The sequence below is a fragment of the Hyla sarda genome, chromosome 3 (assembly GCF_029499605.1).
Source record: "Hyla sarda isolate aHylSar1 chromosome 3, aHylSar1.hap1, whole genome shotgun sequence".
NCBI lineage: Eukaryota > Metazoa > Chordata > Amphibia > Anura > Hylidae > Hyla > Hyla sarda.
The window spans coordinates 364,542,259-364,568,555 of NC_079191.1; positions in this window are offsets into that span (position 1 = coordinate 364,542,259).

Below are 26,297 nucleotides of genomic sequence, written 5' to 3' on the forward strand. Positions count from 1 at the left end.
GCGTGGCCAATTTAAGACGGCAGAGAGTTTGTCTGGATCCATCTGTAGTCCCTGGCCAGAGACCAAATATCCTAGAAAAGGAAGAGATTGGCATTCAAACAGACATTTCTCAATTTTGGCATAGAGTTGGTTGTCACGAAGTCTCTGAAGAACCATACGGACATGCCGGCGGTGTTCCTCTAGATTGGCAGAAAAAATTAGGATATCGTCCAGATATACCACAACACAGGAGTATAATAAATCACGAAAAATTTCATTGACAAAGTCTTGGAAGACGGCAGGGGCATTGCACAGTCCAAAGGGCATGACCAGATACTCAAAGTGTCCATCTCTGGTGTTAAATGCCGTTTTCCACTCGTCCCCCTCTCTGATGCGGATGAGGTTATAGGCGCCTCTTAAGTCCAATTTAGTGAAGATGTGGGCACCTTGGAGGCGATCAAAGAGTTCAGAGATGAGGGGTAAGGGGTAGCGGTTCTTAACCGTGATTTTATTAAGACCGCGGTAGTCAATGCAAGGACGTAGGGAGCCATCTTTTTTGGAGACAAAGAAAAATCCGGCTCCGGCAGGAGAGGAGGATTTACGGATAAAGCCCCTTTTTAGATTCTCCTGGACGTATTCGGACATGGCAAGAGTCTCTGGGGCAGAGAGAGGATAAATTCTGCCCCGGGGTGGAGTAGTACCCGGGAGGAGGTCGATAGGGCAATCATAAGGCCTGTGAGGAGGTAGAGTCTCAGCTTGTTTTTTGCAGAAAACATCCGCGAAGTCCATATAGGCCTTAGGGAGACCGGTTACTGGAGGAACCACAGAGTTACGGCAAGGGTTACTGGGAACCGGTTTTAGACAGTTCTTGGAACAAGAGGACCCCCAACTCTTGATCTCCCCAGTGGACCAATCCAGGGTTGGGGAATGAAGTTGAAGCCAGGGAAGTCCAAGGAGAATCTCCGAGGTGCAATTGGGGAGGACCAAAAGTTCAATCCTCTCATGATGAGATCCGATGCTCATAAGAAGGGGCTCCGTGCGGAAACGTATGGTACAGTCCAATCTTTCATTATTTACACAATTGATGTAGAGGGGTCTGGCGAGACTGGTCACTGGGATGTTGAACTTGTTGACGAGAGAGGCCAAAATAAAATTTCCTGCAGAACCAGAGTCCAAGAAGGCCACTGTAGAGAAGGAGAAGGCAGAAGCAGACATCCGCACAGGCACAGTAAGACGTGGAGAAGCAGAGTAGACATCAAGGACTGTCTCACCTTTGTGCGGAGTCAGCGTACGTCTTTCCAGGCGGGGAGGACGGATAGGACAATCCCTCAGGAAGTGTTCGGTACTAGCACAGTACAGGCAGAGGTTCTCCATACGGCGTCGTGTCCTCTCTTGAGGTGTCAGGCGAGACCGGTCGACCTGCATAGCCTCCACGGCGGGAGGCACAGGAACAGATTGCAGGGGACCAGAGGAGAGAGGAGCCGAGGAGACGAAACGCCTCGTGCGAACAGAGTCCATATCTTGGCGGAGTTCCTGACGCCTTTCAGAAAAACGCATGTCAATGCGAGTGGCTAGGTGAATAAGTTCATGTAGATTAGCAGGAATTTCTCGTGCGGCCAGAACATCTTTAATGTTGCTGGATAGGCCTTTTTTGAAGGTCGCGCAGAGGGCCTCATTATTCCAGGACAATTCTGAAGCAAGTGTACGGAATTGTACGGCATACTCGCCAACGGAAGAATTACCCTGGACCAGGTTCAACAGGGCAGTCTCAGCAGAAGAGGCTCGGGCAGGTTCCTCAAAGACACTTCGGATTTCCGAGAAGAAGGAGTGTACAGAGGCAGTGACGGGGTCATTGCGGTCCCAGAGCGGTGTGGCCCATGACAGGGCTTTTCCGGACAGAAGACTGACTACGAAAGCCACCTTAGACCTTTCAGTGGGAAACAGGTCCGACATCATCTCCAGATGCAGGGAACATTGGGAAAGGAAGCCACGGCAAAACTTAGAGTCCCCATCAAACTTATCCGGCAAGGATAAGCGTATCCCAGGAGCGGCCACTCGCTGCGGAGGAGGTGCAGGAGCTGGCGGAGGAGATGACTGCTGAAGCTGTGGTAGCAACTGTTGTAGCAAAACGGTCAGTTGAGACAGCTGTTGGCCTTGATGCGCAATCTGTTGTGACTGCTGGGCGACCACCGTGGTGAGGTCAGCGACAACTGGCAGAGGAACTTCAGCGGGATCCATGGCCGGATCTACTGTCACGATGCCGGCTGGCAGGTAGTGGACCCTCTGTGCCAGAGAGGGATTGGCGTGGACCGTGCTAGTGGACCGGTTCTAAGCCACTACTGGTTTTCACCAGAGCCCGCCGCAAAGCGGGATGGTCTTGCTGCGGCGGTAGTGACCAGGTCGTATCCACTAGCAACGGCTCACCTCTCTGGCTGCTGAAGATAGGCGCGGTACAAGGGAGTAGGCAGAAGCAAGGTCGGACGTAGCAGAAGGTCGGGGCAGGCAGCAAGGATCGTAGTCAAGGGCAACGGCAGAAGGTCTGGAAACACTGGCAAGGGACACACAAGGAACGCTTTCACTGGCACTAAGGCAACAAGATCCGGCAAGGGAGTGCAAGGGAAGTGAGGTAATATAGGGAGTGCACAGGTGATAACTCTAATTGGAACCACTGCGCCAATCAGCGGCGCAGTGGCCCTTTAAATCGCAGAGACCCGGCGCGAGCGGGGCCGCGCGCGCCGGGACAGAACAGACGGGGAGCGAGTCAGGTAGGAGAGCCGGGGTGCGCATCGCGAGCGGGCGCTACCCGCATCGCGAATCGCATCCCGGCTAGCAGCAGGATCGCAGCGCCCCGGGTCAGAGGACGTGACCGGAGCGCTGCAGCGGAGGAGGTGAAGCGAGCGCTCCGGGGAGGAGCGGGAACCCGGAGCGCTCGGCGTAACAACGTCCTCCTCCCGAATTCTCTCCAGGGGGCAAAGTGTGGCTATCTTCCAAGTTCATCTGTTTTAAGGTACTATAAACTGGGTCCTCGCTATTTGGGTCCTTACAAAATCAAAAAACATTTAAACCCTGTAGCTTATTCTCTCCGTCTACCTTCCTCTCTCCGGATCTCAAATTATTTTGATGTATCCCTCTTAAAACCTGTTATCCATAACCGCTTCTCTAAAAAAGTCATCACTCCTACTCCCATCTCTGGTACCTCCGATGTTTATGTCGTCAAAGAAATTTTAGATTCCAAGTTGGTCAGGAAACATATTTTTCTTGTAGATTGGGAAGGATTTGGCCCGGAGGAAAGATCTTGGGAGCCGCAGGACAACATTCTAGACCATGATCTTTTCCACAAGTTCTTGTCTAGTGTTGAGCGGCATAGGCCATATTCGAATTCGCGAATATTCGCGAATATATGGACGAATATTCGTCATATATTCGCGAATATTCGCATATTCGTTATATTCTTGCTTTATTTTCGCATATGCGGATATTCGCGTATGCGAAAATTAACATATGTAAATATTCGCATATGCGAAAATTAACACATGCTAATTTTCGCATGTGCGAATTTTCGCACGCCAGTCTCACACAGTAGTATTACAGCCTTCTTTACACCACACAAGCTGGAAGCAGAGAGGGATGATCACTGTGATGTGTACTGTGAAAAAAAAACTAAAGAAAAACGAATATTCGTAATTACGAATATATAGCGCTATATTCGCGAAATTCGCGAATTCGCGAATATGCGATATTCGCGAATAATATTCGAATTGCGAATATTCGTGAGCAACACTATTCTTGTCCTCAAAAAAGTCCTCCGGTCGCAAGCACCGGCATTGAGCGCACAGTCCCTGTGTTCCCGTCTGCAAGCGGGCCGTGATTCGTATCGTGGGATGCGCCCGCATGCGAATCCTAGCCCGTCACTCACCATGCTCCGCTAGTGCCTCCTACCCTGAGTCTCAGCTCCGGCGCGCGCGTCCCCGTCTCCTAGGGCTCGCGTGCGCTGAAGCGCTGAAATTTAAAGGGCCAGTACGCTCAGAATTACTGTTTGCACCTGACACTACATTATAATGTCCTTCACCTCCCACACTTCCCTGCTGGATCTTCAATGTCCCTAGCCTGAGATTAAGCACCCCTTATAGTCTTTTAGCCTTACCCATGTATTCAGATCTTCTGCTGTTATTAGACTCCGCACCTTTGCCACCTGTCTTGACCTTCTGCTATGTGTAACTACGCTACTGCCTTATCCTACGGTACCTTGCCTTGCCCAGCTACCTGTGTGGTCGAGCCGTGTCGGGGGTAGCGACCTGGGTGTCGCCTGCTGCAGCAAGCCCATCCTGCCTTGCGGCGGGCTCTGATGAAGACCAGCGGCACCTTAGACTCTGCTCCCCGATACGGTCCGAGCCATCTGCCACACAGGTTAGGGATCCACATCCAGCTCTGTTACAAGAATGCAGGAGAACTGTGGTTAAATAACCACACCCAAGTTTTCATTTGTTCAGAGCATTAACTATCTCCTATGCAGGTAAAATAGCAAACTGCTCTGAACAAACTAGTGTGTGAATATACACCTAAACAGAAAAATGCAGAAACCAATAAACGGACAGGGACACAGAAAAAGGTACAGTACAAATCCATCTATTATGGTTTTTCTCTATGTTGGTTCCACTCTTGGTTTTGTGGGTGACACTGATGACACTAGTTACTGGTCCTGCTTCTTGCCTCCATTCTGCCGCATTCCCTTTTTTGGTATATGCAAATGACCTGCTTGGTGCACTGGAGTCATTTCCAAGCCTCTGGTGCACATTGACATCCAGACTGCATCTTTGTAGTAATGCCTCCTCCCCTCTGCTGAACCTCTGCTGCAAAATGGAGCTCCACTCTGCAGAGGCTTAGCACAAGGGAGGAAGCATTACTATGAAGATGCTGGCCAGACATCACTGAGTACCATGGGCTTTGAAATGTGCTCCCCCATGCACCAAGCAGGTAATTTGCATATAACAAAGAATGGGGATTGCAATGAAATGGAGGCACGTGCAAGGGCCAGTAAGTATAATTTTCATCAGTGTCACCACACTATAACACTGAAACAACTCATAAGAGCAGTTGATACAGATGACAGATCTCCTGTAAAGCCTTGATGTAAGATCTCTTACTTACAGCTGTCCTTTTTGTTACAAAGTTTCTTACTTATATTTCTTAAAAAGTGACTATTAAAATAAAAAAAATAGATAGATAGATAAATATTATTACAAAGTATTATAACTTTATAACAGAAATGTATAAAAAAAAAAGAAATTCTCAAAACATTTTTATTATGTCCTTTTCTCATACTTTTGGTTACCAGGTAGCAGGTGATGTAACAAAATCTTCTTGATCTTGTGGAGATAATGGACTTCTATAAACCTTTTTACGATGCCTACTCCACTTACTCCTAGTCCAGGTCCTGTCTCCAGTTATTCAAAAGAAAACTTGCAGTTTGACTTAAGGTATCTCTGCGGCATTGTGTATAAATAATCAGAACCAAATAAAATGTGTTGGTATTATGTAAAGGTTGTCAATGAGGACGATTATAATAAAGGCAAAAGTAGTCATTATCGTTCTTATCATCATCATAATCATTATTGTAATTGTTGCTTGTGTGCTCCTCTATTCATTGTGCTCTTAAGTGTTTAAAGTCGAGCCAGCACAGTCTACACATTATTTTAGCAACAATATAAATGCATTATTATCAGCACTTTTAAATAATCTTTTATTTGCCACAACTCTATAGTGTTTTCTGGTTTTAAAAGACAAACTATTTAAAACTGACAGTAATGTGCGGCATGTCACAACATATATTAACTGTACAATATGTGTTTACAGTAAGTGGCAGATAAGACTTTACTACTTTATTATTATAAAGATGCGGCATTGTGTTTGGAATCATTTTAATCACATCAGGGCACATAGTCCTTTTTAAATAAAAGATGCATTTCTATGTAAAGAGGAATAAAAATACATTTTGCCAAAGTTAATATAAAAAAGATTAGCAAAGAATGGCAGACTATCGCATGTTGTCTGTCAGTGGATGAATAGAAAATGATTATGGAAAGATGGCAAAAGATGAAATCATTTTACAAGGGAAGGAAACTGCAAGTATTGACAGCAACTTCCATTCTTGCCTAACAAATCAATAGTCAAGGAATAAAGTGAGAAACGAAAACAAGATTATTTTTGCTGTAGATCCTATCAAATATATAAAAACCCAAATTCTTAACAGGGTACTCCAACCTTAGGGATAAAGAAATAAATAAAAATTCTACATATAGAAACATATAGCATTACTTATCTGTCAGTTCCAGCTCTAAAACCACCAAAAATCTACTTGATTTGGGGGTCTTAGTCCTGTACTTCCTGATTGTTATGATTGTACTACTTGAGTAGTTGCTTAGTACTACAATACCTAGAATGCACTGCTTTTCCTCAGGTCTTCATATTCCGTTCACCGTGCCTACTTCCCTCTCACAGCATTCCTGCCAGTTCCCCGCTCAGAGCCTGTGCCATGTCAGGTGGCCCTCAGCTGATTGCTGTAGCTGAGGGCCGCAGCTAATAGCCAGCATCGGGCAATCATTGCGGGAGGCTATTAACCCTTTAGATTGCTGAGGTAGCCGGAGTGCTTACCTCTCCTTCCTGCCCATCTGTGGCTCTTAGATTCATAGAGTCTTTCTTCAGCAGGCTCTATCAATCAAGCACAGTGCACACAGATCAATGCAGTTCTATGGGACTACATTGATCTGTATGAAGAATCTAATGATTCCTCCTAAAAGTCCCCTTAGCAGGACAAAACAATTGTTTTATAAAGTTTTAACCCACATACATTAACCCCTTCCATATCAAAAGTTTCAATCATCCCCCTCTTTCCAAAATTCCATATAAAAAATATGTAAACATATTAACACCTTGGGGACGGAGGGCATACCTATACGCCCTCAGCCCACTACCTTTCTATAACGCGTCATAGCGGGTCGGGCCCGGCCTCTAACAATGGCTAGGACCCGTGGCTAATAGGGCACGGCACTGAACGCCGCATCTAAAGTGAAAGTAAAGCACTGCCGGTTAGCTCAGGGAGTTGTTCGGCATCGCCGCAGTGAAATCGCGGCATCACAAACAGCTTACAGGACAGCTGGAGAGTCCCTACCTGCCTCCTCGCTGTCCGATCACAGAATGACTGCTCAGTACCTGAGATCCATGAGCAGTCAAGCGGCAGAATCATTGATCAATGGTTTCCTATGAGAAACCATTGAACAATGTAAAAGATCAGTGTTTGCAGTGTTATAGCCCCCTATGGGAGTGAAAAAAATTAAGTGAATAAAGATCATTTAACCCTTTCCCTAATAAAAGTTTGAATCACCCCCCTTTTCCCAATAAAAAAAAAACTGTGTAAATAAAAATAAACATATGTGGTATCGCTGTATGCGGAAATGTCAAAATTTTGTGGCACAATGATTTTTTTTCCGTTTTGCCGTAGATTTTTGGGTAAAATGACTGATGTCATTGCAAAGTAGAATTGGTGGCATGAAAAATAAGCCATCATATGGATTTTTAGCTGCAAAATTGAAAGGGTTATGATTTTTAAAAGGTAAGGAGGAAAAAACGACGTGTGACGTGCGTAATTGTCCGAACTATTAAAATGTAAGATTATTTATTTTGTACAGTGAACCTCGTAAACATAAAAAAAAATACCAAACCCCAGAATTGTGATTTTTTTTGTTTATTTTATCAAACACCAGCCAAAATGTAAAAAGTGATCAAAAAGTCTGATCAATAACAATAATAGTACCAATAGTGCCAATAAAAGTGCCAATAAAAAGGGCCGATCATGGTGCAAAATCATGCTGCAAAAAAGGGTCAGAAAATGGCAATTCCATTTTTTTGTTTCTAAAAGTTTAGAATTTTTTTAAAATTAGTAAAACATTGTGCAAACTATACAAATTGGGTATTGTTTTAATCGTGCCAACCTAAAGTGTCAAGATTAGATGTTACATGGTGAATGATGTAAAAAAGAAATTAGCAAAACAGCTTTTTTTTGTTATATTTTACCTCACTGGGGACCCTCGCGATCTTTGCCTCCGCACCCCAGTCTTCAAGTGCACGGAGCAAATCCGTGCAGTATCAGATGACTAGGGAACACAGCCGCCACGCCCCGTACATTCATGTCTATGACGGCTTGACGGCTAGTACACAGCCGTCACTCCTCCTCCCATAAACATGAATGGAGGGGGCGTGGTGGCTGTGTTCCCTAGTCATCTGGCACTGCACGGATTTGCTCCGTGCACTGGAAGACTGGGGTGCCGCGGCAAAGATCTGGAGGGTCCCTAGTGACTGGACATAATTTTGAAAAGAGTAGTCCCTGAGTCCCCTGTGGGAATGAAGTAGCAGTGTGCCTGTGTAATTACTGCTTCATTCACTTTCCTCTCTCAACCGCTATTGGAATCATGAAACTCTGGTCCCCACTATCCAGGAAGCAGAATTTAGTCAGGTGGCATCACACATCAACTCCAATCGGCGGTTGAGGCAGGACATTGTGGTGGCCAAGTGGGGTGGTGTTTGCAGATACACATCCCTTTCTGTAAATCCCCTGTATATTGTCCTAACTATAAGGCCCATAATAATTTGCTGGAGCTTACAAATCAGGAAAGTCCATACAAATACACAAAAGTTGTCAACTATGCAGGTGGATGATGGAGTCCCAGAAATAATGCAAGGTGAAGTATATTGTAAGATAGGGTATATTCCCTTACACTGATATCAGCACTGCTTCAACCCACCCCTGCAATCTCCTGCGTAATGCTCTGGCTTTCCTTGTACACCTTGAGTGCTGTACTCTTGCATCTTCGGCTTTTCCATAGAGATGCATGGAGGGAGCATCTCGACCCCTGCTGCGTGCAGTAAGATAGCCGGAGCACCATGCAGGAGATAGAGGGGGTTGGCCACAGTCGTACTCTCCGTGATCATACACTTATGTTTTATCCTAGGGGAATAAGAAGTAAAATATGGGACTACCCTTAATCACTTCTCAAAGTGACAGTAACCACTAAGATTGATGTGTCAATGAGAAAATAAGCCACTTCTGTTTGTTCTAGTGTCTGTGACATTCCAGTGGGAAGGTACAACCAACATCCCAAGGAAAATGAAGCATTGTACAATGCCTACTCCACAAGCCAATGATCTATCTGTGTAATGCGAAGACATGCCAGGTCCTCTATAGTAACAGATGCTGTTCGCAACTGCTCTCTGCTGCCGGGCAGCTAATAGATGAGGGTCATAATCTTAGAATTCCTTAATTGAATTTTAAAAATGAGTTTTCAAAACCAGACAACCCCTATATTAAACTGTATACTATTACATTGTTAGAGTTGTAATATTCCATGCAATTATTTTGTTTTCTTATTTAGATATAGAATCACAGTACATGGAGTATTCTATTTCAATCGTGAATATAGACGTAATAGTTTCAGTGAAGATAAGTACTTTGTCACATATAATAATCAGAAAATATAAGCAACATTATACAGTAGGTTGAACAATTCAAAGGTTAAGTTCCTTGTATATTAAGCTTAAAGCAGCCTGATGATAGTGTATTTTGTTGTAATTGTCTCCCTTATGCTTTCCTGGAAATCAATACAAGTTCAAAACATGTTAGGTTTAGGAGGTCAGAACTTTTACCATTTTAAAAATGCATTTCTTTTCATTTAAGGATTTTATAAAGATAGGTTGATTTTGTTTTCTCTATTGCACAATGGGCAATAAAATAGAAGAATTTAGTTACTGTATGTTACCAGATGAAATCAATCCTTATCTATTATTTAGAAGTGTGTGTAAAATAATAACATCGAGAGTATAACACATTAATTTACAGAACACTAAAAGGAAAAATAAACTATTGTGAAATTTGGCTCTTGTTGTTCCAGGAAAATATTTTTAAGTAAAATGTTTATGGCTACCCTATAAGGCCTGTGTCATACACAGCATTACTCTTGGGGAAGTTCTTTTTTATTTTTTTTCAGTTTCTGAGCCAAAGACCAATGTGCATTAAAAAAGAAGAGAAATATAAGGGAAAAACTTTTACTTGTTGCTGGGTTTACTACTGTCTATATCTCAAAGAACGGCATCAAAAGCACAGTGGTGTTTTGGTCTTTTATATAAAAAAAATCAATGTTGGGCTTACACACTACAAATTGGTTACAAAAATCTGTTAAATTGATCTGAATAATTTGGCTTCAAAGGCTCTATTTAGTTGAATGGGACAGTTGAAAAAACTTCTATAACAAAATCAGCTGTGTTGGAATCCATCCAACTGTACAGCCTCCAAGTGTACAGAGACATTGGCCATGATTTACTAAGAGTGGAGTGTAGTTTTCTTTATGGGTTTTAATTCACTGCAAGTATTTTTCAACGGTATTTACTAAGGTTTCCCTACATTTTTGCACTTTTCCCTACATTTTGCTTTTTTTTACACATGCTCTGATCTGTAAGGTTTTCCTCAACTCAAATCCACATTTTCTGTGAAAACCTTAGTAAATATGTTGGGATTTGGGGACACGCCCACTTTTGGTGACCACACCCCTTTCCCTGATGGTCACACCCCTTTTCAGGTTTTCTCAGTAAAATGGAGAGTTGGTCTGTTTTTTTTTTTTCAATTCTGGCGTAGAATCTGGCGCACAATCCACACAACAGGTCAGGTTTACAATACTAAATCAGGGCCATTATCCACTTGGAGAAGAATGTCATATGGAGTCCAGTGAAACATACAGATACCATGGGCATATTTTACTGAATGCAGAAAGGAACTGGAAAAAAGATCTTTGTGTCCCAGCCGCTGTTGAACTCTTAAACATCAAATGGAATGACAATGGAGTAATCTTTAATGTCTTGAGCAGGACCGTTTTTTAGGAAAGAAAGCGCATAAAAAAATGTGGTTTATGACACATTTGGAGGGAAACCCCCTCTTCCCCAGATCAATATACAGACATAACATCCAGTAATTGGTTAAATAATGTGCAAATTGGAACCAAATACAGAGGGAGAAGGCAAATATAGTGCAAAATTACACTAATCCTTATTAAACAGCAATGCGTCCTCTACTACGAAGCTAATCAGCGATAATGGCTGGCTCCTCCCATGACACATGACTGGCCAAGTCACGTGGTTTCTGCCCTTTAGCGATGCATTTCTAGATACAGGAAACACAGGATGCGATCGCTTGCTGGAGGCAATGTTTACATCGGCTGGCAAACTGTAGACACTGTAATTTACTTATTTTTATGAATTCACTGATTTTTAAGTTAATAGCTATTGGGAACATTAATTGTACTGTTTAATAGGAATTAGAGTAATTTTGCACTGTATTTCTAGCATATGTTTGTTGTAAAGGGGGCTCTAACCTCTGTAACCTCTATACTTTGCTGAGGGTATTACATGAGGTTCCGTTTTGTGGTCTCTCTTTTTTCTACTTTACTACAATGTTTTACTGTAAGAACAGATTTGTTTTCTGTCAGTTTTTCTAGCACCTGGAAATAAAATGTGTTTAAAATCATGAGGTCTTCTTGATCATGAGGTCTTCTTGATTTATTAGTGTTTTGCCTCCTCCGGACACATATTCACACCAATATAGGATAAAATCATACAAACTTTTCTGTAAATGTACAAAGTGTTTTAGAGTTGGTCTGATTCCTCCCTCAGGTACCTGAAGAAGAAGTAAAACTGATACTTAAACACATTTGATCCTAAATTAGAGAAAATATGTGTCCGCAGTTTTTCATTGTCTATTGTATGTTCTGTATGACAACAGAGGCATATAGGGGTAGAGCAGAGAGCTTATCATCTCTATAGTACTCCTATTATGGCTATATGTCAAAAAAGAAGTAATGATATGCAGGGCCATATTTGCCACAAGATAGAGCAGACACATAGGGTGGCACAATTAATGAGGACATCCTTACTAATAAAGTGCAATTATTGCACAACAGGGCAGTACCATTATATATCCATGCCAACAGTCAATATGGGTGGGTGGGACATGGAAAACTAATGCTCAGTATTCCCACCTTGCCTGAATTCTATATACTGTGGAAACATACAGCTATAGCATATTTAATTTGACACTTTTTATTACATATTTAAAGGAATACTGTAGTGGAAAATAACTTATCCCTTATCCTTCGGAGAGTGATCTACTGTACGGGGCGACAGGAGTCCACAGAAATGGGGTGTGTCTGTCCCGGCATGACACGGTGGCTGACACGCTCCCCCGTGTATCCTATAGGAATGCTTCCTTCCTGCAGACTGACGGGGCCCCGTACAGGAGATCGCGGGGGTGGGGGGGTGGGGGGAATGGGCCGACATATAGGGGATAAGTTATTTTCCACTACAGTACTCCTTTAATTACATATTTTGTTTAACTTTTTGCATTTTCATGTTTTCCTTAAACTTCATATTTTGTCAAACTAACATGTTATCTTTATTCTTCAGGTCAGTACGATTGCAACAAAATTATATAACACAAATGGGGAAACATAGCCACACATCCACCATTTGTATTTTGTTCAACTTTTTTCTCAGCATAAATTAAAAAGCTAACAGGTTGTTAGTATACATTTTGATCAAAAAGTACAAGCCCACTTGCAACGTCAAGGCCACCTAGTCAGAGTGGGTCCCTTACCGAACCCTGGCGTAGCGCCGGGTGGCAACCACTGCCTCCGAGACACGGTGCCAACAGGGGGAATGACCCAATGGCCAGGCAGCCCCACTGCTGCCTGACCAAGCTCCTGGATCGGGGCTGTACCACCCCACAGAAAAAGTATCCCAGAAACAATGGTCGACACAGAGAACCACACCAGTGTGAAACCTACAATGTGCTCCCTGCCAGAGGGCTGGGAGAATGTTAGAAGGAAACCCTTATGCAGTCTCCTACTAATTAAAAACACCTGGGCCGAATGGGTGGAGTGGAGTTTGGCAATGGAAAAAGAGAGAGACTACAAATGTACAACACAAATAGAGAAACATAGCCGCACATCCACCATTTGTATTTTGATCTACTTGCTTCTCAGCATAATTTAAAAAACTAACAGGTTGTTAGTATACATTTCGATCAAAAAGTACAAGCCCACTCCCCACGTCAAGGCCACCTAGTCAGAGTGGGTCCTTAACCGAACACTGGTGTAGCGGGGGGTGGCTTGACGTGGCGAGTGGGCTGGTACTTTTTGATCAAAATGTATACTAACAGCCTGTTAGTTTTTGAATTTATGCTGAGAAGCAAGTAGATCAAAATAAAAATTATGGATGTGCGGCTGTGTTTCTTTTCCTCTATTTTTGTTTCACAATTGTAGTCTGTCCCCTCTTTCATAGCCAGCACTTTGCTCCACCCATTCGGCCCAAGCGTTTTTAATTAGCAGGAGACTGCATAAGGGTTTCGTCCTAGCATTCTCCCAGCCCATTGGCAGGGAGCATTTGGTAGGTATTCACATTGGTGTGGTTGCACTGCGGCGGTCATTGTTACTGTGATGCTTTGTCTGTGGGGTGGTGTGGCCGGGAGCCAGGGGCTTGGTCAAGTAGCAGTCAGTGGGGCTGCCTGGATACTGTATCGTTCCCCTTGTGGGCATGGTGTTGCAGTGGTGATGGTCACCGCCCAGTGCTACGCCAATGCTGGGTTAGGGACCTACTCTAAATAGGTGGCCTTGATGTGGCGAGTGGGCTTGTACTTTTTGATCAAATTGTATACTAACAACCTGTCAAAATAGATCAAATTGTGGATGTGCGGCTGTGTTTCTTTTTCTCTATTTTTGATATATATATATATATATATATATATATATATATATATATATATATTCATTATTATTATTATTATTTTTTTTTTATCATGTTTATTGCCATGCAGCAACTCCTTATTGTATTTCTCTGGATGGACGTGGATGGACCTGGTTTATATATTGTATGTTACTACACAATAAACAATGCAAATTAGAGTCAATCACAATATCTAGCAAGAAAACAGAGCTCAAGTTTATAGTTCTAAGGCAGCTGATCAAAAACATTAAAGTTATTTTTACTTAAGAAATTTAAATGGTAAAGTAGACTATCCTTTGTGCCTGTAAAGGAACGACAGTGTTCTTTACAAAGAGAGGGCAGTAAATTATATTGAAATCTCTTTTTAAGAGAGGGCATATAGACCATTGTCAAACCTACATAGGAGAATATCCAAGCAGCGGACTGTTTTAGCTTAGTGGCTAATGTACTTTGCTAGCAGTTATTAGTAGAAGAGAGTGCTGTATGTCACTAAAGCTGTAATGAAACAATCTAATTTCATCTTGAGTGTAGCCTGGAGTAAATTTACTGATCACCGGTGCAATGAATGTTAGGAAGAACCCAATCAGCAGGTGCTTTCAGCAACATTATCCTATTAAAGTGGGACAACTTCATATGGTTGTTTAAGGAATAGTCAGGAGTGAGTGATGGAAGGGAGGGTTTGATAAAGAGACACTGTACATGTTAGGCTAGGGTCTTTTTGCTAAGCTAAGCAGCAGAGAATTGATATGTTAGCAATGAAATGCAATGACAATTAAATTGTAACTGACCTACATGTTACCATCATTATGCTTTCTCTTTTTACTGCTTTCCCTCTTATTTAATCACACAGTATGGGGGTTTTATTAGGCAGTAATGTTAAAATCTTCATCCATTTAGCCATAAATGTTTGACTGGTGATCTATCAGCATTTCTTGTACTATACAAACAAAACCATTTTGCTGAATCATTGTTGACTTGTTTGTGGTCTAATTTAATGAGAGTAATAACTTACATTACCGCTGGTAGAGAACGCCGAAATCCTGCTAGCATGAGTAAGCTATATAATTTCTATTCATAGCACTTCTATATTCATTGGTTGTACCGCGACAATATGCATATGCACATCTTTTTTTTCTAACATTCTTGAGTTCAAGCTAAGTTCTGCTCCATTACAACAAAGCAGCAGTTATAAATAATATACTGATACATTCTGTACAGAGATATTAGTAACGTAAATGTAACATGCTGGGGCACGAAGACATATAGATAATTGACAACGGTATCAATATAAGAAATTACATCCTGGAATGTTTTGGATAAAGAAATTCTTAGATATTGAATGACTTATCTTTTTTTTTTTTTTTTTCAAGAATGATTTCAGTAATTATTTGTACAGTAGTATTAGTACTGTTTCACTGTTATCTTTTTTTTACTGAAATGTATAATTTTTGTTTCCTCTTGAGAACTTAGAGTATGTTCAAAAGTGTAACATTTACCAATGTATTTTATTTTCTACGCGCATTTTCATATCATTTTTCTTATCAGCTGTAGAAGTTGTAGCTTAAGGTGTACCTGTCAAGTCAAAGGAAAAATAAATGATGCTTATATGTGTTAATTACCAGGTCATGAAGATTCTTTACATGTCTTTTTTATGTGTCTAGCTTCTGTATTTGTCTCACAAATCCCTCTGTATTGCTGCTTACTCATACTGACATCCACTGCTCTGGAAGGGGTGCTTCCAAGGCAAGCACTGTGTCTGCCCTCATTCATCATGGGTAATACACAAACGTAGGGCAATTGTATATATGCTGCATGCCAGCTAACCTTCACCACAACTAGTGGTATAGTAGAAATACTCTCTGGTCAATGTGTAGCAGCAATTTAGCAGCAAGAAGTTATAACATTTGCTGTAGCTTCCCCAGTCATGGAACAACATTTCAGGGGCGGACCCCCTAATTCATGCGCCCATATAAGGGGGTCAGCCCCTGAAATGTGCCATGACTGGGGAAGCTACAGCGAATGTTATTGCTTCTTGCTGCTAAATTGCTGCTACACCTTGTCCGGAGAGACGATTCCATGTGACAAATGAAAATAAGTAAATAAAAAACGTGAAGAGTACTTACCATGAGTTATGTCTTGAATGTGTACTCATTAGTTGCAGTGAAACTAAGCTGGCGTGCAGCCTACAGTACAGTGACCCCCCCGGCCTACGATGGCCCCAACATTCGATCATTTCAACATACGATGGCCTCTAAGAGGCCATCACATGTTGAAGTCAACATACGATGCTTTTTTATGTCGGGGCCGTCGCATAAACGGCTATCCGGCAGCGCAGCCTGCTTCAGCTGCCGCCGTATAGCTGTTTACGGTGCCCCGTGTGGTCCTCTGACGATCACTTACCTGTCCTCGGGGCTCCTTAGCGTACTCTTCGGGATCCCCTGCATCGCCGGCGCTCTCCTTCATCGTCATCACGTCGTCGAGGACGCCGTCCCGTCATCCAATAGGAGCGGCGTGCGTAGCGATGTGATGGCAGCGACGGAGAGTGACGTTCCCAGGCAGCAGAGACCTTCCCGGAGCGTCGGGGTCACCCCAGGGACGTGGCGACAGTGATGGAGGGCGACATCCAGGGCAGCGGTGACGAGCGGTGACGGTCCAGAGCTGCGGGGACACGTCAATATAACCTCCAATACCAGTGGTCTTCAACCTGCGGACCTCCAGATGTTGCAAAACTACAACTCCCAGCATGCCCGGACAGCCGTTGGCTGTCCGGGCATGCTGGAAGTTGTATTTTTGCAACATCTGGAGATCTGCAGGTTGGAGACCACTGTCCTTTATTTTATATACGATGGTTTCAACAAACGATGGTTAGTTTGGAACGGATTACCATCGTATGTTGAGGGACCACTGTATATACAATTTCCCTACGTTTGTGTATTACCCATTGTGCAGAGTGGAGTTTTGTGGACCTCGGAGAGTAGGGGCACAATTTTCAAAGTGAGATTCATTTAAGAACTCAATTGTACTTTCATTAAGTGAACGTCCTCATTCATCATACATTCACTTCCTCCCTGCTGTGCTGTGTTGGGTCTCTTCATCCAAATACTGCAGGCTGTTCTGTAACCGTTATCTCTCAGACAGAATCCTTTCAGACAGTAGTCTGATAAAGGTGTAGACAGGACAGGAATGAACACAGAGGAGTGCTAGGCCCACCCTCATGTCCCAGATTTTGTTCTTGCCCGTGCTTCAGCTGGGATAAAGATGATGCTGCAGCCAGATAGGATTATGTGCTGGATGGTATAGTGACTCCTAGTAGCCTTTTTTTTTAAATAAGCCTATTGTTATTAAGTATATCAGAAAGGTTGATGTTTTGCCAAGATGTATAACATGTAAAACGTTTTTGATTCTGTCAGTGCCCATTTAAGGCTAGGCTGATACATAAAAAAGCATTAAAAAAATGTCCATGAAATAGGAATAAAAAACAGCCATATTTTTTATGTAATAATGAACTCCATTAACGTCTATAGAAGTGCACCCATCAGTGCACACATTGACACTGCTGATTGGTCTGATGACTGTTGAGCTTCCTTATTGGCTAGAATCACCTCTTGATTATTTGGAAAAGTCCAAAGATTAGCCGAATAGCTGTGCATAATGTACATTCCAAAAGGGCATTTATAAACCACATTCTTGTCACTGCTTTGTGTCCCAACAGCCATACACTCAGTGATTAAACATTTTTATCAATTGTATCTTAAGTATAGTGATACTTTTTTTCATGGAACAATCCCTATTAAATTTGTCCTAATACACCATGCAAGTTGTAGTGATCTATCTGCCAATATGCTTGCTAATCGTTTCCAGTAGCAATAAACAAAATTGTAAAGATAGAGCTCTTGGCTCCTATACATTATGTATACAATAAATAATGAAATGTATTAAAAAAATGTACTTTCAATAGGTTATTTTCATTTCAGTAAAAGATGACTTTCTGGCTTGTCAGAAAGCCAAAAACTGAACAGGCTGTTTTGCTCTACTTTTGCGTAAATCAACTGGTGCCAGCAAGTTAAACAGATTTGTAAATTACTTCTATTAAAAATGGGTATGGGAAGCAGAGGACCTTTGGTGATGTCATTACAATGTGATCAGTCACATGGGTGGGAGGAGCCTGACTACTATGCAATGGTGGCCCAGGAAGAAGTTCCTGTATAGGAGAATGTGTATCATGTGAAGGTAGCCTATACTACATACTCACACACAAATTACTATGTCTGTGTTTTCCAAAGTGTGCCTCCAGCTGTTACAAAACTACAACTCCCAGTATGCCCAGAAAGCCAACAGCTGTCTGGGCATGCTGGGAGTTGTAGTTTTGCAACAGCTGGAGATACATTGTTTGGAAAACACTGCACTATATAATTCCCACACACTGCATTTAACGTACCCACCACATTTATTGATTTAAGAATTAATAAATAAATGTCCAAACTATTCCATTATAACGTTAATTATCCCACACGGTCAATGGCATAATTGTTAAAAAATACCAAAGTCCACAATTGCTAATTTTTAGTAATTTCATATACCATAAAAAAAAAAAAAAAAAAACGATCGAAAAGTCGCATCAAAACAAAAATGGTATCAGTAAAAACTACAGATCAAAGCGCAAACGGAAGCCCCCAAAAGTTGCAAAATGGCGTTTTTTTTTTTTTACTGTGTATTTCATGGTAGCATGATTGATGCCATTACAAATTGGTGGCACAAAAAGAACAAGCCTCATATAGGTCTGAAAGTTCAAAATGAAAAGTATTCTGGCTGTAATACACAAGTGGTATAAATCTCATGGTCGCAGCCGTCACAATCATGACTGAGCCCCCTGTGACCGGCCACCATTGCTGCCACAATATCTGGCTGATCTGCCGGCGACTGTAACTGTAAGGGTAAAACTCCAAAACAAAGTACCTACACAAAACAAAAAAAGTGTCCACATATCGCTAAAAGTTTATTTTGTTAATACCAACCAAATTAAAAACATGTATATGAGGCATCAGGAGAAAACCATAAGTAAGCACAGAGGCCACAACACACATGAAATTCAGAGATAATGGGGGAGATTTATCAAATCCTGTGCAGAGGGAAAGTGGAGCAGTTGCCCATAGCAACCAGATTGTTCTTTTTTTTTTTTTTTTTTTTTTTTTTTAAAGGCATCTGAAAAATTAAAGAAGCGATCTACAACTGCTCCACTTTCCCTCTGCACAGGATCTGATAATTTTTTCCCATTATCTCTGAATAAAGTGGCAGGGGGGGGGATCAGTCGGGGGGAATAAAGTGGCAGGGAGGATCGGGGGGAATAAAGCAGCAGGGGGATCAGAGGAGGGATAAAGTGGCAGGGGGGATCAGAGGGGGGATAAAGTGGCAGGGGGTGGGATCAGAGGGGGGGAATAAAGTGGCAGGGGGGATCAGAGAGTGGAAATAAAGTGGCATGGGGAGGATCAAGGGGGTGGCAAATGATATAGCACAGTGGGGAGTGGTTGAAATGGCACAGGAGGTTGATCAAGGGGGAGAATGCATGGGGGTAGCAGCCCAATTTGTAATGCTGATACTGGTATCATGTTATACGTCATAGGACATGCAACGCGATATGTGCAATTGGCGGTACTGTGAGGGGTGTCCAGGGGGCCCAGGCCTGAGCTGTGAAGGGGCCCCAAAATTTCTGATGGCAGCCCTGGCTTCCATTATATGTTCAATGAAGCACAGGGCTCCTACTCCGTTTTTTAAGGATCGAGTGTGCTCATGTATACGATGAAACAAGGGTCTCTTGGTTTTACCAATGTAAAACCGCTTACATTTACAAGTGAGGGCATATACAATATGAGATGACCTGCATGTGATAAGTTGTTTAATCTGGATATCATAACCATTTAAGGTTAATATTTTGGCTTTAGAATTTAACTGGCAGAAAGAACAAGAACCACATGGTTAGTTACCCGTTGGTCTCTGTTCAGACAACCAGCTTTTATTTTTATTCCTCCTATTTAGTTCTTTGCATTTTTTTAGGATGTCCCCAATTCTTTTGTTCTTTTTATAAGTTATTAATGGTCTTTCTGTTGTTAACTTAGCTAAATCTTCATCATTCTGTAATATATTCCAATTGTTATAAATAGCTTTTTTGATTGTGTCATTTAAGGGTGAATTTTCAAAGGCAAAAACAATTCTTCACTGTTCATTCCTCTCACTTGTTTGCTCTGTATGAGCGTCTCCGCACTGATGTATGGACCCGTGAAATAAAGGTCACATTTTGCAGCATTGGTGAGTGCCCTGTTAATTTCTTTCTTGTCTTGGAAGTTTATAGAAGTGAACTGTTTGTTGGAGCACCACCTATATGCTGAATATTCATCACAGGATCTGTAGGAAGGTGTCAGCGTGCATTGAATTAGTGCTTGAGCTGGGCAGTGCCAGGTGCCTCTTTGTGGATTGTAATTTACAAATATGTTTATCTTTCTGGCACCAGTTGATTAAAAAAACAGTTTTCTACCGGAGTACCCCTTTAAAAAAAAAATGATCATTCAATGATTTATTGAGTTATAGCCAATAAACAAGGGGAAAAAAGTCTGGGGTGCAGCACAATGAAAATTGTTATGATCTCTTCCATCCTATAAAGGAAAATAACTTCTTGAAACCAAACGGAAAGAATTGGGGGTTAAGGAGTTTATTTTTTAGACATGTCTGGTTTTAGCTTCCAACCATCTCTGGCATCTCAGGCTGGAGGGGGTCGGAAGCCATCTTTCTGTTTCATTTAAAAAAAAAAAAAAAGTACCTTGAAAAAGGAAACTTCAAAACATGTTGGTGTTTTGTTTTTGTCTGCTTGGATCTGTTTTAATGTTTTTGGAATAAAGTTGAATAATTTTTAACTCATCTCATTGTAGTGCTAGATTTCCACCTGTCGTGTCCTGGATAAGGAACAGTGCAACCCTGATCTCACCTCAACCACTGTCCCTACCTACTTTATATGTTCCAAGACTGCTCCAATCCTTTCCTCTGCTACTGTGCATGGGCTGTTGGGTAGCGTCCCCCTTCCACAATGATAAGTAGAAATGCTAAATATGTCCGGCACCACGGCACATACTTGAACCATCAATCTTAAACGATGGCCCCCAATTGGGTCCTCCCAACAGGGACTTGGTCAGGCAGCAGTGGGGCTACCGGGCTACCGGTTCATTCCTCCGGTGGCCATGGTTTCTTGGAGGCAGTGGTCGCCACCCGGCGCTACAACGGTGTTAGGTTAGGGACCCACTCTGACTATTTTTTGATTACCCATTCTGGTGAGCATCGAGCTGGCAGTCCTCCGCCAGGAAAGCTGCCACCTGTTCCAGCCCCTGCCTCTCAGCGCCCCCCTGACTATGAAAGTGTAAGTGTGTAATTTAATCAGTTGTGGTTCTTGTGATAATTCCACAGGTAATATGATGTCGACGACCATAGGGCCTCAGTCTTGAAAAGATTACATTGATTTTTTTATTTATTTAAATTTAATATTTAAATTAGATTTCCAAGGTTAATGTCCCGGCGTTTACTTTGAACTAATATTGTATGACCACAAAACCCAATCAAACAAGGAGTCACAGCAGCAGCAGCATGAGAAGACCATAATCTGACTAAATGACACAGTCTGGAGTTGGCGGCAGGATGAGGAGACCATAGGGCCTCACAATCCCTAAGATTAAAAGATGAATTTTCAAATTTAAATGGAAGATTTATGGTTGCTAATGCTGTCAAGGTTGGCTGCGGTTTAGGCCTTAAAATGTGCATGACTGCCTCTGTATACTGCTGAGTGTTGACACAAGAAATATACACCAGACAAAAAGTTAGTATAAAACTCTTTCGCAGGAAGCTCAGGAGCTGTCCCAAAGTTTATTACACAGAAGTACATAGATTTTTACATTTGACAAAAAGGGGGGGGTTAATTATCATGTCAAAATCATCATGTTATATTTTGATTGGTTATTTGAGTATTGCGTCGGAATGTATTAGCATATTTAAGCATTCATTTCTCTCTTGGCCAGAGTTCACTTATGCTGCCCTCTCACTCTCCTACCGGAAAATTCTGGATTTCTCTGTCATTCTGCAGTCTTTATTTCTTCAAATATTTTGTCTTTTGGCCTTGTCACAAGGTCTTCATCTTCTTGGTCACAAGTAAATAGCAAGCTAATATGTCTCATAAGGAAACTAATATTTTTCTGCAGCATATTAGCATATATATCTATTTTTAATATATATATATATATATATATATATATATATATATATATATGTATATTGATCAGTAATCAAAATCACAAGGGTCAATCAATTCCCCCTTAAAAAATGATTTGACGTAATCTTTCCCTATAATATATTCCGCCTAATAGTCTCAGATTCAGGTGGGAAAAAGAAAAAACGGGTATGGAATGCTTCACTGGTTTGAGACGAGTGGCTCCTTATGAACCACCCCCCTTTGTACCCAGACTGATCCTTCACCTGGGAATCCTATATTAGCCCTACTCTACTGGAGCTACTGACACTACTACATGTCAGTGAATGCAATCTACATTTAACCCAATGGGACAACAATGGTTTAAAAGCAGCACTTCTAAACTGAAAAAGAAAAAAAAAACAGTACAGTATGTTCTACAGGGCCTGAAAAGTAGTTAAAGCAAAATTATGCAAAACAGAAAAGTCAGTTTACAGTATCTGTGAGCCCAAGACATAAGCTATACTGAGGAGAGAGAAAAATCTAATCAAACAGAAGAAAAATAAAGAAGAAGAAAAAAACTAGGAAATGGCACTCTTAACAGAGAAAAACAAATGGAGAGAGAGAGAGAGAGAGAGAGAGAGAGAGAGAGAGAGAGAGAGAGAGAGAGAGAGAGAGAGAGAGAGAGAGTGAGAGAGAGAAAACAAGGGCTACCAGCCCTCTGGATTTAAAAAATACCCTCTCCAGCCCTCTTTTTTGATTGTTCCCATATAAACAGGAGTTCAGTGCTGCAGCTGGATACGTGGGCTGCTATCCCCCCCCCCCCCATCTCCTTGAAAACAACATAAGCAGTTTTACATATTCCAGAATTTCCATTAATCCTGCAATAATTTACATTTACTAAATGTATTACTGCAAATATTGATTACCTTTTATCCCATGAAATTATCTATTTTGTCACTTATTAAACCATAATTTAATATAATAAAAAAATATATATATCAGGAACATGGTGTAGGAACCCTCTTGCAGTGCGAGGCGTGTATCCATGTTGATTTTGCTTCCAGCTTCACCAATGTGGGTGTACTATGCAAACCCTGCTGACTGGGGGTGGTATGCACAATGATTTATTTTTTCTATTAGGTGTTTGGAAGGGATCTTTCATCATACATACTAATTTATATAATTTTCATCCACATTGTAAAATGATCACAATCCATTAAGAATTAGTACATTACCAGATATATGTGAGGCCGATAAATTTAAGTAATGGGAAAGAGAAGATGAATGTGATATGTGTCCCTGGGCATGAAGACTCCCGACCAACATGGACATAGAGTCCATGCACATCAAGTCACAATATCTTTTATAGCTAACATCTGACTATGAAGGACATTGTAGCTAGGACCTTAAGAGATAACGCAAACAAAGCTGATATGGTGTTTGAGAACATTTTGTTGTTGTGAAGAAATGTTTATTAGAATAGAGGTTAATGTGTGTGATATCGCAGGTCTATTAAAATGGCTGCTGTTATGTCAACTTAAGAATATGCCATGTTAGGCTTGAAAAAGAGGAATATTTATGAACGATAGAATAAACCATGTGCAACTCTAAAACTCTATTAAATTTTAGAATCACATGTGTTATGGGTGATACAGCGTACAGCTGATTATATACAGAGTGTGAATATAAACTATATGTTTGTGTAATGCACCATTTCATATTCAATTAAATAACATTTATCATTTTGGTATTTAGGGTTAAGATTTGAATGCATCTACTTAAACATGGCTGTCAGGATCAAAATGGAGACTCATGTCTCTCCACTTCATTCTGATCCAATATAAATACACAACGTATTTAAAACACCCCCCCCCCCCCCTTCATTTCAGTGAGTAAACAGGAGATTGACTCAACCGAAATGAAGAAAAGGTAAAGTGCTCCCTATTATCATACCTTTAATTTAAAATAAATGGATCACAAATTGTGTGTACTTTTAGGACACATACCCAATGCGCAAATATAATTATGCAACTTCACTTTCAGTGTATTAATGTGGATATTAGTTGTAGACCATTAGTGAATATGTGTGCTAATGATAGAGACAATTATTTAGATGACCACGGTAGGAAAAATGTCTTGATTATTCATTTTTAAGAAAAGTCTCTGTGAAGGCTGCTAGTCTGGCACTTGGCAACTCAGATGTACTAAGCTTCTACTTTTCACTTCAGTTACAATTCTTATTTTTATTATTATTATTATTATTATTAAGAAGTACATTTGACCTTGATTTGGTACACTCTACTTCTGTGATGTTGATAAGACGTTCACAGTAAGCTGAAAAAGAAAATGTTTTATCTAAAGCTGCAAAGATGTGACAGGCAAGTTCTCCCATGCTATGCCCCCCTTCCTTTGCTCCCTAGATTATAGAGGGCTCTTTAAGTGTACAGCTCTGCCGCTATTGGAGATTTTTTTCCTTTATCATGAATTATTTAGAAAGAATATATACATTTTAAAATGTACCTCTATTATCCTGCCTCACACTCTCATATTTATTGTATCCATGGTTACGGAATCAGTACAGTCAGATAAGGACATACTTATATTGGCCCACCTTAGGAAGTTAGATGTAGTCTACACATAGTCGCTGAAACAGGTAAGATGATTATGGAGTGTGTTGGTCAGGTGCCTTTATTGTTTTACCTAGGTCATAACAGATGCAGATAATTAAGTCTGCACAAACTCTCTTCTTACATTGTTGAATCCCGAGGCCACCCAATGTACAGACATTACTACACACATAGCTCCCTTCTGCTTAGCGTATGAGGCCACGTATGTTACAATGGGGTACAAGACTGCTGGCACACACAGTTTCTTACCAACTGTTCAGATGCCGTCTTTGCCCTTTACAGCCTCTTTCTTCTTCCATTGGTCTCTCTCAGCATGCATTGCCGGTTCCTGCAAGAGACCTAACCAGAAAAATCCACATTCCCCATCCACCTGTACACTTTGTACCATAACTGTGTGGGACAGGAGCACTGCAGCCTTGGCAACCTCCTTCCCCATTCAGTCCCCTTGGCTTCTGACGTTGTTTACTTCATGTTGGTCTGATCTTCATGATGGCCCCCTTCTCTGGCAGCTCTAGGACTTTGAACACTTGAATTACAAACTACAGATTAGTTTGCCCAAGGATTCAAGAAAACCTTTACTCCAACTTGTGGACAGAAATAAAAGTGTACCCATACTCATTGTGTCATACCTTCAAATATCTTACACATCTCAGTGAATACCTTCAACTCTACTTTCTGAACCACCAGCTTAGATCGAGTGGTTTATTGCAGTAGAACTTCATTCTGCATGTGGTCCCCATATATCCTGTCTTATATATTACATCTTTGCATCACTTGGAACAAGCTTACATTTATAACTCAGCATCAACCATGGATTCTCTGATATTTTATCATGGCTCTTGAATTCTCAACCTCATAAGTTCAAAACAATGTAATCAAAATCTGAGAGAAGCAAAGCTACTAAAGGGGAGAAAAAAACTGTCTTTTTTCAGCATCTTTAGATTACACTAAATTATCATTATAAAATGATAATTATCATTACAAAATTGATATTATTCAAATAAATGCAATGTAGAATGTATAGGTATATCACATTGTGTATGCAGGCATTATAAACATACTCAATTTTAAACAGTGTATATATATATATATATATATATATATATATATATATATATATATATATATATATATATATCCTTCAAGTCTAATGTGATTTTTTTGTCATTAGGAGATGAGGCTGTCATTTTCCCTATAGGCTTCACCTTACTCCTCCCCCTCCTCTATGTCACCGGTCTTTACTCCTTTGAGCCTGGCCCTCTGCTTTCCCTCAACTTTGGTCAGTCTTCAACAACACTTGAAATTCTGCAAATACTCAACTTACAACACACAGGGCCCACATTTTCTCAAAAATGTAAAAGAATAAAACATATACAGAGCTCTTTCAAAAAACCCAAAAAAATTGGGAAAAATCACCTTCAATGTGAATATTTTATATTTCTAGAAATGATTAGATGATTTTAACTACGTAAAGGAATACTTTAAATAGTGATCGCTTTTTTATTTTATATCTTATTTTATTTTTCTTGGCCAAACTTCTTCTCTTGTTACTCTTGTAATATAATCAGACATTTAATCACATTTCCTGATACACTTTTTGGCATCCATGCTGTGCAACTGTGAAAGCAAAACTTATTAGGAAATTAATG